This window comes from Rhea americana, unplaced genomic scaffold (assembly GCF_003343005.1).
Source record: "Rhea americana isolate MKP2758 unplaced genomic scaffold, rheAme1 scaffold_55, whole genome shotgun sequence".
NCBI lineage: Eukaryota > Metazoa > Chordata > Aves > Rheiformes > Rheidae > Rhea > Rhea americana.
Window position 1 is genome coordinate 3,610,162 of NW_028186701.1, and position 15,692 is coordinate 3,625,853.

Genomic DNA, 15,692 nt, shown 5'->3' on the forward strand with positions numbered 1-15,692 from the left:
CCTCCTGAGCGCCCCGTTGCTGCCTGTATGCCATACCCTTGCGGGAGCAGGGAGCGGGAGCGGACGGCTGAGCCGCGTCTCCTTCAGTAAATGTTTTTATTTTGTTTTGTTTGCAGAGATAGCGATGAAATATTGACGTTAATGGCATTTCCAGTACTGAAAATCCAGTTGTGTTTTTTTTTCTTCCTTTGTGATGTGTCTTCAGGCGCTTCTGAGTGACTTTTTTTTTCTTTTTGAAGTTGTATCTTCAGGTGGGTTCTACCATATGGGGTTCTTCCTTGATTAAGTATGGAAACTTCTTTATATAAAAGTGACCGTTATGGTTCATCTGGGTGTACTGGTGGGAGAGATTGACACTGAAACAACAAGCTAGTAATTTGTGAAGTAGGGAGTGAGCACAGGCACTAGAATTTTAATTCTGGAATTAAATTAGTCTAGAATTTTAAGCAGAATTGCTACTTAAACAATTATGTTGTGGGTGCGAAGGCCAGGGAAACTGTACAGTTAAGTAATTTACTGTCGATGTAATTTTGTAAGTATTATTTTTACAACACTGCTGTACTTACCAGTGACATGTATTTGCTAGTGAAACTGAAAGAAATTAAGACAAAAAAAAACCCTCTGTTTTCCTCCGTATTTCTGTTTTTGGTGGCATTGAGTGTCTGCTTGGCTTTGTTCCCAGCACTGCCAGGAAGCGTACCCCGGAGGGGAGCGCACGAGGTGTGGATTCGGGAGACCTGCGTTCCCTTGCGCAGCTCTGCAAGTGATGGGCTGGGTCATTTTGGCCTCCCCTCCAAACTGTTCTTTGTCTCCTCTCTTTGGTCAGTAGGCAATTTCGGGAAAAGGACTTTCTTCTTGTTTAATATTTTTTCTGGCACGTAGCAGAAAAAAGACCTAAATATCTGCTGGAAAAGCCCGCTACTACTCTAACACAAATAGCAGGTAATCTGGTGCCCTTAACAATTTTCTCTTTTGTGTTGGTTTTCACACAGAGCCATATGAGGCAAGAGAGAAGTTTTTAAAAACACAAAAATGTGATTGCAAAAATACCATTGTTGGCAGGAGGACTCGGTGGATTCAGGTAATAATGTGACACTGCTTTTTATTATGTTTTAAAAACTGGCTAGGTTTCAAGTTGACAGTGGCCCTTTGTCAGGGACGGAGCAATAGAGGAAGGTGACAAGGTATAACAAGACCCAGTGGCTGGCTGTTAAATTAATTCAAAGCAGGCACTGAGGGTGTAAGCGTTCTTGCGGCAAGGGTAATTACTGAATAGGACAATGTTGTTAGGGCTGTGGTGGCTTCCTTCATCATTTCAGACTGTTGAAACTAAAATTTTTGTTTTGTTTTGTTTTCTCACTGAGGAAGATCTCTAATGGAGCCTCTCACTACTGTGCTGAAGTAGAAACTCCAGGCCTGTTTAATGGAGGAAGGTCCAATGAGATCATTAGCCAACCCTTAGGCTGTAAACCTCTCTGAATCGATGAGTATTTCCCTTGAATTACCTATTTTAAAAAATTATTGTGGATGAGAGCGGGTTATTATCTACTAAAAGGCTTGGGCCTGGATCTTCGCTGTTGTAGAGTACTACCACTGGCTGGTGCCTGTGGTTGTGAACGAAGACAATGTCTTGTTGGATGACTGGAGGAAACCTAACGTGTGATGTTTAAATACGCTGTTAGTATATTGCAACAACCTTATCTAAAAATAATGTTCTTTAGCACATTTAGATCCTCCTTCTGAATAAATGCAAGTTGTGAGCTAAAGTACATCTCTCATGTTTTTAATAATTTTAAATCTCATTACACGATATTGTTTCCCTAGTTGAGGGAGAGTGGAAGGTGGAGGGAGGGTATATAGCGTTAATCACAGTGGACTTCGTAATTAAGGCCAGGTTCAACCCTCAAACTTCTTAGGCAATCCCAGTGAAGACATCAGGCTTTTCACAAGCGTAAGGGTTTTCCCCCCGTGTATTTGATTCCAGCATAAGGGCCCACAGTGCCTTTTTCATGCTCTGGTTTCTCACACATATGAGCAGATTTGAAAAACATGCATGTTTCCAATGCAAGCTTTTGGTTTTTGGTGGAAACTGGGGAAGTTTTTTACTATTTATCAAGAAGCAGATTTGCAGAGCAAGTCAGCTTAGATGGAGCTGTTTATAACTGATGATTCCTATGCATTTCCTTTGTTAGATGCATTGGGGAAAAATGCTACTGTGGCTTTGCATTTCTATATTCATGATAAAGAGGGACTTCAAATAATATGTGAATGGGTGTGGATTTGAGATTTCCTAGAACCAGTTTCTTTTTAATATCAAACTGCATACTCCAAGAAGATAGTTGCTGTATCAACATTAGTATAATAACAGATTATTAAAAAATCAATATCTAGTCATAGAAATGAGTCCTAGTGTAAGCAGTTGTGCTTACAGCTGTGATGTGTATATATTTGCAAATGTAAAGGATTTTTTTTCTTGTAGCACTGGTAACTTGGATAAACACTGTGTGTGTGACTCATTGCAGAATATAAACTTATTTTAAAGGAGCAAGTGTGAGATTTGCTGAATATCCTATTGCTTGCATCCCTGAGTATTTGCATTAGGTCATGATTAGTCTTAAATTGGCCAACCAAAGAGGAAAATTACTGCTGATCTCCCATAGGTGACTTCAAAAATAAAGAGCAGCATGAAAGTGCTTTAAAAATATAAATAGTAGTTTGAATTCATAAAATCATAAAGCAAACATATGGCACAAGGTCTTCTTAAACATAACACTTAAAAGCTTTTTTACAATTTCAGAAAAAGCTTGTTTAGTCATCACAAGAAAAGTAAATATTTTCATCCCTTTTTCTTCAGCTCTTTCTCATTCCGTTCCTTCTTTTCTCTTTTTTTTTTCCACCCCAAAATTGTCTTGATTTGGGGAGAGATGGGGGACCAAAACCAGATGCTCCTAGAGAGCYGTGCGAGGGGGCAGCAGGCACGTCGCCGATCGCGTTCCTGTTGTTCGGTTCGCGATGGAGGTCCTTCCGCAGTGGCGGGATGGCGTTGACGCAGCCCAGSCTGAAGGCTCTGCGCGTGCCTGTGGCTGCGCCCGGGAGCCCCTTTCCGCGCGGGCCACCCGACTCCCGCGCCTCCCGAGAAAGCATCTCCCAGTTTTTGATGCCACCTACCCCGGGCCGGCACGGGCAGCTCCCGTGCCCACRCGCCGGCGAGCWCCGCGGCCGGGAAAGGGGGTGAATRGGAAAGAAGGGAGCCGGCGGAGCGGGGGCGGGCCGGCAGGGAGAGGGGGAGACGGAGAGAAACACGCGGCTCCGGAGGGAAATACGCCGCGCTTTACAGTTGCTTGTGTGGATAGAAACCAGATGGTGAGCTGGAACACCCGCTCGGAGAGCCGAGGAGCCAAACATATGGTTAATGGTTGGGAGAAATAGCTTTCGGAGCCAGGGCTTTGCTGACTGCTTCACATTACAGATTGTTACAGTGTGTCATTACATTGCCAAACTAAGTGCTTAATACCCACCGCGGGTGCTGGGCACGCACTGACACAGGCGAGGCCGCGCGCGGCGCTGGCACGGCCGCCCTGCCCCACGTCGCGCGGGGCCGGGCAGCGCGGCCGCCCCCCGCGCGCGCTGGCAAGCCGAAAACCTACAGCAGGCAGCTTTCCTGCTCGGCCCGTGTGTGTCTGTGCCTTTAATCCATGTATTTCCAACGGTGTGTGTGCGTGCGCGCGCGCGGGTGTGTGTGTATATATATATATACACACATATATATATATATGGGTTTTTTTTTTTCTTTTTCCTTAGCAGCCAATTCACCTCCACGGCAGCGTTGCACTTACATGCCCAGCATTTGCAGTTCCTGCTTTGGGAGCTTTGGGCAACACCGGGCCCATGTTATCTAAGGAACTGCTGAGCTCATTCATCTCCTTTTCACGGCCCGCTTCCTTTTATTTTTAGCCAAATCCGTCAGGCCTGACAGGCGGGTAATTTGAGCCAGAGAAAGGGCAAAGCTCCAGGTCCTTTCCACAAAGCAATTCTTCTCCTCCCTCCTGGGAAGGCTCCAAACTTGGCCTGCTCCAGGCAGATGGATTTGTTGAGTCATGTGAGATCATTTACACAAAAACACAGTGAGGCAGTGAAAAAAAAAAAAAAGGGAAAAAAAAAAAAGAGCGAGAGAAAGAAAAAGCGAGCGGGAGGGGGAAGGGGAGGAGGGAGGGGGTGGGAGAGTGCGCGCCGCTGTTGATTCTGCTGCGAGTGTCGGAAATCTGCTGCGAGGCAGCTAGACAGAGGAATGCAGCAGATTCATTCTTGTATAAGGTAATGTCTAGTTTACAGTACAGGGTGGAGCCAGCGTGGAGAAATCACTTGAAAACAGATTACTCATTGAAAAACCCAAATTTCTCTTGAAAATAAAAAGAAAAAGGAAAGGAAAGGAAAAGGAAAAAAAAAATAAAGAAAAGGAAAAAAAACCATGCACACCCGCACGCAGCGGCACGCAGGCAACAAAGGACACGTTGTTGACAGCCCGCGATTACGGTAGCGGTAAACTGCTAACCGGGAGGTTTCTAGCAAATTGAGTTTGCCGTGCGCTGCAGGAGGGAGTTTGCTCCGYGGCGACGCCAGGGCGCCCCGGGGTGCCGGGGAGCTCCGGGTTCGGCCCCGGCGGAGGGTCGGGTCGCGGCGCGGCGAGGGCGGGCGAGACGGGGGGCTCGGCGCCGGCAGCCCGTGGTGAAGCTCCGCTCGGGGCGACGGCACGGGGCGGCTCTCGTTGGGGTTTCTAGCTGGTTGCGGCACGGTCGTCGGCACATCAGAAAGTAGACTGCGTTTGTGCGGTTGGACTGGGTGCTGGTTTTGTTACCATTTGCAACCTAAACTCACCCCAGCACGTGTGTTTTCTTTTTTTATTTATTTAAAGTGGGTGGCAAGAGGGAACATCACACGTAAGGTTTTTTAGATCTTGATGCATGCTGGAGAATTATTTTGGGTTAATTTATGCTGTTTTCTAGYGATACGCATTTGAAGCTTTAAATAGGCATGGGCTATATTTATATATTTTTAATATAACTTCCTGCTACTCTAGATTTCTTTAACAATGCATTATGTAAATATTAGTGTTTCGTCCTGACGATGACTGGAATTGGAGTGGGAGCAGCAACTGGAATGGGAAGTTGTTGGAACACAAGCACTAAAACAAGTTTCATGCAAAACATTTTCTTAAATCCTTAGCTGCAGTTATGAAAGACGTGGGAGTGCGTATGTGCGGGTTTGTGTTTTATCTTGACCTTTTCTCCCGCAGAACGGCGTCTTCTGCAGACCACACAGCAGTATCTGTTAAGGCACGTTTGGGAGGGCAGCGTTTGCCTGGAGCCCTGGATGGGTCAGTCTGGTTGACCATGTTCACCCCGTTTCTCCCCCTGCCTGCTTCTTTTTTTATGCTTTTGTCTACAAGGCSGCTGGATTTCATGGCCCACTTTTTAGGGGTGCGCTGCCCTCATGAGAACGTTTGGCGTGGTGAATGCCTTCTCAGCCGAGTTCGGTTTTCGCTGCTTGTACTTAAGAGTTTTTCGCGCTTGGTGGAAGCCTTTTGTCTTCTGTGTCTCTCTGTCGGTCTCCCTCATTAATTATATTGAAGTAGCACTTGACAGCATCCTAGGTCCTGGCTGGGGTCCCGCAGGAGCCACCGCACAACCGCGTGAYGGGGTCGTTGCCCCTTGGAGTTTACAGCTGATGTCTGGGATGAGGCGCMGCAGGGGACAGGCGCGTAAGGAAGAGAAGTGCAGTCAGAGCTGAGACTTAGGCTCTGCGATAAGCCCTGGCTGTAGCATGGTGGCTTTTAATGAGAAGTGCCTGTGAGTTGTCCTGAGATCCTCTGGAAGGCCCCAGAGAAGGACAGCACTGTTATTTATTATATTTGCATGATTGCTGTAACTTTCATTTCCTCTTCCCCAAAATACCTAGTTATCCTACACTTGCTACATCTGTGAACAACATTTCCCATGGTTACCTAGAGCTGCAGTTCCAGTGAAATTCTCACTTTATAAAGCTAATCTATCAGCGGCTATGGGTTTTCTAAAAGAACTGAGATTGTGAGGAACAAAAGTTTTCTTCCTAAGATTTTTGCATGTGTGGCCAAGCTGTGCATAATTCCTGCATTAACTATTTAAAATCATTATTAATCGAAAGATTAATAACTGTGTCTCTATTTATTACACTTAGAAGACTTGAATTTCTTTTAATCGCCCTGCAGAGAGTCACTGTTGTTCCCGCCTCCTCCCCGCAATGTGCCACGATGCCACATGCGTCGTCGTGTGCCTCTTCACATTGGATGTCCAGCCAGACTAGGTGTGTTTCGGAACCATTCGTGACCTGGCTATCAGGAAAATCAGCCTTACTCTTCCTTCCTTSTCTTTTGCTGCAGCTCAACTTCCTCTCCTTCTTCTAAAATTGTGTTGTCTGTAAGATGCTATCAGCCCTTAATTCTTTTATCTAGCTTCTCATATTGCTTCCATTCTTTTGGTCATACTACCTTTTCCTCTATTTCATGATTAGACCAGAAATTTCTCTGTTATTGGCATCTTCCTGGGTTGTACGTACTGTGGCGCTGCCTCCTTTGGGATCTGAGGAAGGATTAGTTTTGAGTGCTTGCATGTTATATCATGTCTYGCACTTGGCTTCAGTTTTCACAGCGTACACAAAGTAGAGGACATCTTCTCAAGTAATTTTTCTTTCATTGCTGCCTCAAGCAAGTAGCTCTTTTCTCAGTTTTGAACTGATAGCACAGGCCCCTGAAAAGGTAAATTCCTTGACAGGTATATATATATATTGCGCCWTAAAGAACTGCATGTGTTGCAGGCTCTCCACACATAGCTTTCTATCAGCACAGGTAGCACCATTTGCTTTCTGCCTGCAGTATCCAGGTAACAGCCAAGTGCATTAGAGCATCTCTTCTGTTTGTCATGTTACTTCCACACTGGGAATCGATGTTATTTTCCTTCTTGCTGTCTTTCCCAAGAACAGTTGAATGTAAAAAAAGCCTGCAGAGTTGAGAGCTGAAAGAGGCACACATTCCCCTGCTTAAATGCAACAACATGTCCTAGTTGGAATGAGCAGTGGCCACCATCCTGTTCATCTAGGTCAGATGAGCAAGAGATCCTCAGCGTGTTGCTAACCAGATCAGCAGAATTGTGGATTCTGCTCTGAGGTTTAACCTAGTTGCTCTTCGTGGAGTGGGGCAACTCATAGCTGGTTCCTGGAATTCATGCTGCCAMGGTGCACCAAAGCGCTTGCTCTTACTTCATAAGAGAAGCGTGTTTCCTTTCTTCAGCCTGAGAGATGGGTTTTTTTTTTCTTTCAAAGATCATACTGTATGCCATAATTGTATAACCTGCCTGAATCTGAAGTTGTGCCAAAGACTATGCTCTATGAGCAAGATAACCCTGTGCTTTGAGCTCAAATTATTCCACTTGAAAAATAGTAAATCTCTCCAACAGAAAACTTGAGCAAGCTTTGTGATTTTCAACAGGGGGATCAGTGAGTTGGCAGGTGATTTCTAAGATGAGCGTGGCAGTGACTTCCTCATATTGCAAGTGCTCATTTATGGAATTTACAAGCACATGTTTACCTTAAAATAACCAACAGGTTCTCACTTATAAAGAATCATGACCGTAGCTGGAAGTGATGTGGCTATGGCAATTTCCTCTACTTAATATGTGTATCTACTGGATGTGTCAGAGGGGAGACAAAATTTGTTCCAAAGAGATACTAAGCAAAATTGTCATGGATTTTTTGGTTTGAAGCATTAATTATATGTATATTTTTCACATCCGGTGATGGAGAACTGGTGCCACAGGAAAGAAGATGACTCTTTATGATATACTTGGAAACCTAGCTATTTYTGATTGCTGCCAAATCCCATTAACTGTGATTTCCCTCTTTTTCTTTCTTTTTGTCCCTTCTGGATAATGGCTTCTCTCAACAGCTTGAAGTTGTTTGGAGAATCTTTTCTGAAAATCTCCCAACCAGTTCCCTCTTCTCAAAGCACGCAAGCAAGGCTCTGGGAGCAGTTTTATCACCTAGTGATCAACCAACTTCAATTTCTGTTACAAAATCTCAGTCAGTCATAGACCAAACAAGTTTAAATTTCTCTCCCAACCATTCCGTCACAAACAGCAGAGGTAGAAGTCCTTTTAGTGATGAAACTTTGCCTATTGGTTTAGTTAGGCATCAATCCAAATGGGCAACACAGCAAGTGTGAAAGTGGTTTTTTAAAATTTCCTTGTAATATCCCTAAAGATCACTGAGAATTGCTTGATAATTTCTAGTGATGATGTGCAAGCACCCTTTGATACTACCTCATAGTAGCAGGTTTTTCAGGTTTCTGTGTTCAAAAAGTGAGTTGTTTTCAGGTTCTGTTCAGGTTCTGTTCAGTCCATTAACTTTTAACTTACAGTCCTGTAGTGTTAGTAGCTGCTAAAACGATCATTTCCTTTTTTGCCTGATTCTGTTATAAGTTAAATTGGCATCAGCAAAAGCCRTCTCAGATCGTGTGCTGTGAAAAGGTCTCTTTTTTACCTGTGTTACCCTCTCACTTGTTTGCAACCTTTTTRTAATTAATTAGAATGTGCTGTTACTCCCTGATAAATTTGCTCTTGTATAACAGATGCTTGTGGGCCACATTTAGCCTTAAGTGGATGTACCAYGGCTTTTCAGGCATTTTAGTACTTAAATAGCCAGTATTATTCACTCTAGTTATTCATTCTGGTTGTTTTCTTGTGTCCATACTGGAGTGAGTGTGTTAACACAAATATTATTAGTGATAGCCTTGTCAGATTTGATTAGGGAAAGACATGTCCTCCTTTTTCAGAAACATTTATATGTAAGTAAGTGGAATTAAAGCTTTTTCTTCAGTTGATCAAATTCTAAGTGCTAAAATGAAAGRCCTGTTATTACTTTAGTACTCCTCTTGCAAAAACAAGACTGTCTACTCTTGCTTTTGCAAGAGTAGAGCAATATGTCTTCTGTAACTACTTCTCTAATTGCAGCTTGAAAAGACCCTTTAGAGTTCTGCTAGTAAAAGATTTCCTTGTTGAAACCATTGAAAAATCAGCCTTAGAATGCACTTTAACTGGTGCTTAGTTCCACGTTTAATACCTCTTGATTACTATGGTCACAGCACAAATAAATGAATTTGATGGCTTACTTGATCAGGCAAATCTTGAAAGTCTTTCTCCTTCATTTAAATATTCATTTTATCAAAGATATCTACTCTCATATAGCTTCAGGCTGTTGCCTGTTGATCAGGTAAAAGGAAATGTCGTGTGTGGGAAAATAAACSAGCACATGCAAGCTAGCTCCTCAGTGGAAAACAGTGAGAATATTTTAGTAATTTAGTTTGGTTTTGATTTGCATACTTCCTTAAAATTAATAAGAAAAGCACTAAATAATCAAGTTGTCAAGCAATCACCTTTTGGAAGGATAGCATAAATGATTAATATGAGGTATCTGTCTGTTCACTTTTGGGTTGATTGCTTTTTGGTTTTCATACACTTACCATTAATGGATTTGAAACTGCTGTAAACTCTTTGGACTTTGCTAGACCGGCTTGACAGTTTCAATATCTGGAATGATGTCAGAACCCAGATGGTTATGGCAAAATAGTTTTTTTTTTTTTTTTTTTTTTTTTTGGCTGCATCGTTTGGACACAACCATTTGTGTAATTTTGAAGCACTTCCTGCGCGGCATGATTTTAGGGCTTGAGTGAGGAAGTGCCAGTCTTGCAAAGGAAGTCTCACATGCGTGGTGCTGCACTGTGGAGGGCATGCATGGCACAGCCGAAACTTGTTCAAACGTGCTTTTGAGAGCGAGAGGTTAAAAGGACAGGATAAACCACGGTCTAAAGCAGACTCCTGTATCTGGCAGGTCTATTCTTGGGTTACATTGGTTTGATTACTTAGTTCAAATGCAGTGACAGTTTCACCCCTACCCACAGGCTGACAATCTTATACCTAATGGGAAGTTCTTTTTCTTTTGGGTTTTGCTCATTGTCAGTTTAGTCCTCGGAAATAACGGCAAATAAAAGGATGTAGGTTTATGGGCATTATGATGCGTTCACTGTTTAAAATAAATCTTCTGTGATTAAATTCTATGTGGGATTGGGGGAGAGGCGTTCTAGTGCCCTAAACTTTGGAGAATTTTTAGTATTTAAAGCTAATTTTAACTATTAAGCATCAATGAGTTAAGTATACTTGCAAAATGCTACATTTAGCCTTAATCAGTGTTTCCACTTAATTAGTGTTGGATAGCATCGCTGGAGCAGTTGCTGCATCAGGGGGTGCCCACATGCAAATGCCAGTGCTTCTAGAAGAACTACAGGTTGGTATTTCAAACAGAAGTGGAGATACACTCAAGTTGGTGCCACATATTTTGATTTTCAGTAGGTGGCAGGAGAGACAAAGTGACAGTTTGACTGAGGTAGCTGCTTGTCCACATGCCACCACAAGGAATTAAGGCTGCACCACGTCTATACCTGATAGCCTGCAAAAACAAGCGCTGACGTATTGCCGAGTGCTTTTGTAACGTCTGTCATCTGGTGTGTTTAACATTGAGACACAAGAAGATGGGAATGTTCGATGTATATTGAACCGCCTGTGATAAATACTACATCGCGTGCTGGATCTTGCGTTTCTGCAGTACCTCCTGGTAGACATCAGTAACTAAAGGATTTTGTGGCAGCCTGAAACAGTCCCAGTTATGGCTGTGGCAGGCCATCRTCTTTCCCTCCCCACCTGGGCCCTGGCCAGGAGTTCCCATCTTCTGTCATGCAGCACTGTTGGTGCTTATGAGGCTATGCCATGAGCTGCTTGATGGGGCAAGTTATCCCAAAGCTAACTATGCTGAAGAAGTGGCTGTTTTTTCAGGCAGCTCATCAGAACGCACCTTGCCTAATCATGTCACTAAGTTGAGGCAAAGGAGAGAATGGGAACAAGGGTCTGGAGACAGAAGGGTTGCGTTGTCCTATTCTTAGATCGTTTCAGACTACAACAGAGCTGCCTCATTGACCTATCAAATGGGGTGCGATGTACTACTTTTACAGAAAATGAAGTAGATGCTAGGTGCTTTCCTAATCCAACATGTGATGTTCTTGCGTTTCTGATCTACAGTGGGATAAGGTAACCTTAAAAGTCTGAAAAACATGTTCTTGCTAAGCATAAGAGTCTGTCCCAATGTAGAGGCAAACCAAAGAAGTAAAATTAACAGAGTTGTCCCTTCCATCCCTTACGTAGACATAGATCTTCTTTTTGAAAGTGAGAGGGATGTTCCATATCCCACTTCAGTTAAGATGAACATCTTTTTTTCCTTTCCTTTCCTTTCTATGGGCTATTTGCCCTACTGTTGCACACGAGGACAAAATCTGCTCTGATGCGTATGTAACTCTAGCAAAGTCAGTGAGGTTTGCATTTGTAAAACAGACAAGGTGATTTGGCTCAGAATTTGTAACTGGAGAAAGGAAGCACTTTTTGTCTGTCAATTTATAGGGAATTAGCGTATAGTTAAAATATATCCACCCGTTTGCTGTCCTATTTTTCCAAGGATTGTTCTCTGGAGGACTTTTGGTCATAATGGAAACAGCTTTATTGTGTTGGCCTGCCAGAGGGCAATGAGTTTGTCTTAGAGCCAAAATGAGTGGACAATATTTGATTCATGCTTGTCAAAGGAACTCGTACTGTATGTACCAGACAGCTTCCAATAATGACTTTAGACCTCCTTTTGTGTGTATTTGCACATAAACTTTAATATCCTGGCATATCAAAACAGTTGGTTGTATGATAGCCTAAATTATGCATATTTGTTCAATGAGTAGTGCTTCTGAGCAACCACCACTTCGTCACTTGATTTTGTGTTTATTTCTGTGCCCATTGGTTTCTGAAACTTTTTAGYTATCTTTATTTGTTAGATATACTGATATTCCCTCTTGCAGTTGAAGCTGACTGAAGTGATGTTCAAATTATAAAACTGCYGGTGTGATGTAATGGCAAGGGCAAGACATCTGTACAGGTACTTGGTTGGTTGTCTTTGCTGGAAAGCCTGACCRCCTCATGGACAGAACCAGAGCACTTCTGTGCATCGAAAAGGGAATGAAATATCACACTCGTACTGATGCGGGATAGAGGCAGGGATGTGGTGATTTATTGAAGGTCATGGAGGAAATCTGACAGGTTGGAATCCGGACTYCTCTGCCTCACCTCAGTACCTCAACCTGTGCTCTCTATTCACTTATTGTGAAGTTTGCTCCCTCTGCCCCGAGAAACCTGAGAGTCTTCCCATTGAAGAAATACCTGCTCTTTTCACAGTGCGGGCAGGCGCACATTTACAAGTTTGGAATCAAGTTTAAGAGTGAGTGCCRTGAAATCCAGCACATTCAGAGAGCAGCTGTAATTGTAGCTTGCAGCATTTCAAAAGGAAGTGGTCTGAGGGACACAAACAAAACTTCATAGCTGTTCTGTCATTGCCTTACATACAGTTCAGGTTTAATATGCAGAGTTTTTAGTACCTGGAACAGATTGAGGACCTAGATATATATGAAGCTTGGACAACTTTGGGGCATCCCTGGAGTCATACAGTCCCATGCAAGGGCACGGCTTTTCTCATGGAGAAGTCATTGGTAAAGAACGGGACCTTGTGGGCCAAAATTGCCTTAAATAGGCTGATGTCTTCTATTAAGATGTTGAAACAAAATGTATGCATGCAAATGGTTAATCATTACTGTGACCAGATTTAACTATGAAGTGCTATGCTTGGTAAAGAAGATCAGGAAGGGGTTCCTGCTGTTTTAAAGCAGTAGTTGTCTGACACTAATTATGAAAAACATGCTAGATTGGAAGAGTAATTTTTAAATGTATTTCTGTAAGCAGTTCACAGAAAGGTTTATGCCATTCTCGAAGACATCTGACTACACTTTAAAGTAGATACCTGGCTTAGTGATTAGGAAAAGAACGTTAAACAACTGGAATTTAAATACCGGTACAGTTTCACTGGAATAATTTCCCAAAAGGCACATTGGTAATTCTGCTAAATAGAGAATTTAATAGACTTTAATAATATGTACTTTAGAGACCCTATACACAAAGGAATTATGCATAAGAAGTTCATTATGGTAAACGGCTACCTTTTTATTCTACTAGGAGTCTGTTGGAAAAAAAAAACAGTGCATTCTATGTGGTAAATTATTTTGAGGGGTTAACAAATGGAATCAATTATTGCCATCTAACCTGTCACTTCACCTATTTCCATCAAAGTTGCAACTGTATTATTTTATCTAACAATAATCAAATTTCCCAACAGAAATATTAGCTTATTTTAAAAAAATTCTTTACCCACAGAAGTGCTGTAGTTAACACGGGGTGCAACTGCTGCTCTATAAAGCTTTCCTTACTAGACCCACTGCTTGGCTATGTTTTCCTTTGATGTGCCCATTTAGTATCTTAGGAAGTATCTGGCAAGAAATGTAGAATAACTCCTTTTATTTTTTTTAAGTGGTGAGAAGAGTAACAAAAAGCAATCTTAGTAAGCAACTCTAAGCAAATTTTGCATTGGATTTCGATTTGATTTCAACATGCTGCTGCTGAGGGCCCTGCTGGAGAACAGGCGAGAAAGAGGAAGAAGCAGATGCTTTTGGTAGAACAGTAGGACATTTATCTCTTTTAATGAGGTAACATCATTAGTGCTGACAAAGTGCTGCAAATCAATACATGTAATGGACTGCTGCTGTCTTTCAGTAGTGCTCAGACTGGCGTACTTCTGAGCATTTGAATCTGCTGAATCACAGGTCAGGCCCTTTATCTCTTGCGGGATACTTTTTTTTAAAAAAAAAAAAAAAAAATTTGTCCGTTTATCACTCCCTCCCCAGAAAAATTGGGGCCTTTGATCTCAAAAATTGGAGTGCTCCAGGATGCGCTGGGGCAGGCTCTGGTTTCCTGAATGCGGGAAGATCGCTTAAACGCCACAGACATCCGTTGCGGTGCCGGGACCTTCTTCTAGTTGGCGAAGAGCGAGGTTGCTAGGATCTGGTTTAGCTTGATTCCTTCTGCCTGAAATGGCTGCAGATTTCCCCCCCCTGCCTGCTTGCTTGCTTTTGAGCAGTGGTGTAATGTCAGCAACACCAATCATGTCAGCGGTGACACTGGTGACCCTGACATTCAGCAACAAAAGGGCTGGAGGAGAAAGGAGACAGTGAGCTGGCCGCTGCGCTGGACAGGGAGCAGCAGCAGGGTGGGGGGACRGCCAAAGCTTTTTTCTTTTTTTTCCCCCCCCGTACAAAATCCATAGCTGTAACAAGCATAGATACCACTGCATGCAAGGTGACTAAGGGAGTAAGATGGATTTCAAGGTGGGGCTTTCCTTGCTTCCTCGCTTTTCAGATTGTAAACAGCAGCACATGGCCGTAATACTATGAAAACGACCATAAATAAATAAATAAAGGCAAGGTGAATCATGAATCTAATTTTTAAAAAGCCTGTTTTAATAGTTTTAATAATGTGTCTGTTAAAAGTGACTGATTCTCCTGTAACTCCCTTCAGAATCACGTTACTCTTCACCAGAAGCGTATGACATGACCTCAACATTTGAGGTATGCTCTCTGTTTGTCACAGAGCCCTAGAGTCACGCTTAAGCATCAGTGCCGATTCCAGGAAAAGAGGCTGTCAGTAAGAAGATTCATCTGAATAGATCACGCACGTAAAAAATGTGGTTCCTCTTTCTTTTTTTATCTGCACACCCCTCCCATCCTGGGCTTCCCAACACCTGTTTTTGGTGAAAGAATATAAACAGAATTGTAAGATTCCTCAATGTTAACTGTTGCCTGACAGATCAAACTAAGCAATACAAGGTCATCCGTTTTTTCCTTTTCCTTTTTCTCCCCTCCCCCCTTTTTTTTCCTCCCCAGCCCTTTCCTGCCCACCCCTTCAGCAGGCCTCTGCAGTCTGCCTAGGTGGAACCATCCCCTGTGAATATCTCCTTCTGTGGAGATATTCAAAACCTGCCTGGACACAATCCTGTGCAACGTGCTCTAGGTGACCCTGCGTGAGAAGRGGGGGTAGACTAGATGATCTCCAGAGGTCCCTTCCAACSGCAACCATTCTGCRTCATTCTGTGAAAGACCTCCCRTGTTTCTACCATGTCATGATCTGGAAGTCAAAAATCTTCGTCATTCTTCAAGTGAATTCAAGTCCCTCTCCTCCTGCTTTGAGCCCTGAGCTCAGCCTGAACCGTCTGAGCACTTGGGCAGACGCGCAGGCCTGGTTGCCAGCCCAGGGGTTTTATGAAGCTACTTTACGTGGCACACAGCTCTGGAAATGCAGTTCCCAACCCTTTGTTGTGTTAACCAAGGACGGAGGTGGGGAACTGAGAACCAAAAAAGCCTTTCAGGTACATTTGGTGTGGCCATCTCCTAACACATACTATAGTATGCTCCAGCGCTAACACTGCCAAATGTCAGCTTAGATGGAGACTAGGTAAAACTTTTAATACTGTCTGCTTTTGTTAAATTTAATTGGCCTGCGTACTGGAAGGGTCAGGTGTCTGCTTTAGCGAAACCCAAGCTACACTTACCATTCTTCATTACTAATGTCAAAGATTCATTCTTACAAAATAAAATCTCACTAGCAGTTTGTTACCTTTTCATGCTCTCAGCCTTCCGG

The 15,692-nt window shown here is 43.0% G+C and overlaps 1 protein-coding gene across 3 annotated transcripts in view; it reads left to right on the forward strand.

Annotated features, from left to right (window-relative positions):
- Window positions 1–1,002: 1,002 nt before the first annotated feature.
- The window catches only part of BACH2 (BACH transcriptional regulator 2), a 160,595-nt gene continuing 145,905 nt past the window's right edge, over window positions 1,003–15,692 (forward strand). Inside the window, exon 1 of one of the 3 annotated variants that reach the window (XM_085318727.1) lies at window positions 1,003–1,081. The gene's annotated coding sequence lies outside the window, so the exon portion shown is untranslated. Of the gene's footprint in view, window positions 1,082–4,233; window positions 4,534–15,692 lie in introns of those variants that run through there. The other 2 variants (XM_085318725.1, XM_085318726.1) reach the window with 2 other exon arrangements.